This window comes from Pteropus alecto, unplaced genomic scaffold (assembly GCF_000325575.1).
Source record: "Pteropus alecto unplaced genomic scaffold, ASM32557v1 scaffold669, whole genome shotgun sequence".
NCBI classification, from domain to species: Eukaryota; Metazoa; Chordata; class Mammalia; order Chiroptera; family Pteropodidae; genus Pteropus; species Pteropus alecto.
In genome coordinates, this window is record NW_006442554.1 from 780,615 (window position 1) to 782,067 (window position 1,453).

At 33.3% G+C, this 1,453-nt stretch overlaps 1 protein-coding gene across 1 annotated transcript in view; it reads left to right on the forward strand.

Annotated features, from left to right (window-relative positions):
* ZNF182 (zinc finger protein 182) overlaps positions 1-1,453 on the forward strand; it is a 24,729-nt gene that overhangs the window by 13,819 nt on the left and 9,457 nt on the right. The window lies entirely within an intron of this gene.

Consider the following 1,453-nt stretch of genomic DNA (forward strand, 5'->3'; position numbering starts at 1 on the left):
CACTTGGTATTTTCAGGTGCTATTTTTTTCCCATTCTAATAGGTGTGTAGTGGCATTTCATTGTGGTTACAATTTGCAGTTTCCTTGTGACTGATGATGTTAAGCATCTTCATGTGTGCTTGTCATTTGTATATCTTCTTTGATGAAGTATCTCTTTTTTGTCTTTTTTCTTTTTTAGCTTTGAGGGTTCTTTATGTATTCTCAATACAACTTCTTTGCTAGATATGCGATTTGTAAATATTTTCTCCCATTGTTTGGCTTTTTATTCTCTTAACAGTGTCTTTTGAATTTTGGTGTCACATCTAAGAAATTATTTGGTTAACCTAAGGTTAAAAAGATTTTCTCATATATTTTCTTCTATAAATTTTATAGGCTTATATTTTACATTTAGGTCTGTGACCTATTTTGAGTTCTTTTTTATATGTGTTGGAGGTATGGACTGAAGTTCTTTTTTTGCATATGGATAGCCGATTGTTCCAACATCACTTGTTGGAATGAGAACTCCCATTTTCCATTGAATGGCCCCTGCACTTTTGTTGAAAATAGTTAAGTAAAAACATATAAAATATATTTAATTATGACATATATGAAGTAGTTAAGTCTACAGCTTGATGAATTATCACAAAGTGAATACACTGGGTAACTGCCCCATAGCTCAAGATTAGAACATAATCAGGACCTCTGAATCCCCACTCACACCCTCTCCCAATTAATACCACCCACTCCCAAAGGTAATCACTCTGACTTCTAACGTTATGGATTGGTCTTGCCTGTTCTCTTATTATATATAAACAAAATCATGCAGTTTGTACCCTTTTGTATCTGGATTCTTTTGTTCAGTAGTACATCTATGACATTCATGTATGTGGTATATGCAGTTGTAGTTCATTCATTTTCATTACCAGACAGTATCGCTGGGTCACAGTGCATGTAAATCAGAGTAGAATCGCTGGGTCACAGTGCATGTAAATCATTAACTTCATTAATAATGCCAATCTGTTTCCCCAAGCAATTGTACCAGTTTATATTCCTACTAACAGTGTGTGAGTTCCCATATCTACACAATCTTATGGTATTTTAGTTTGCTTAATTATAACCTTTCTGGTGAGTGCATAATGGTGTCTTTATGTGGCTCAAATTTTCATTTGCCTGAGTGGTAATGGGATTGAACATATTTCATTGGTTACCTGAGTGCTAATGAGGTTTAGTTTATTTTTTTCATGTTCATAGTTCATTTGTTTTTTTTCTTTTTAATGAGGTACCTGTTCACATCTTGTCTATCTTTCTGTGTTGTATGTTTCTTATTGATCTGTAGAGGTTATTTTATATGTTCCAGATAAGATCCTTTTGTCATTTATGAACGTTGTAGATAACCTCCCCATCTATGTCTTGCCTTTTTACTGTTGTACTTTTAATCCTATAACATTTATAAGTCTTTTAAGAGTGGTGCTTT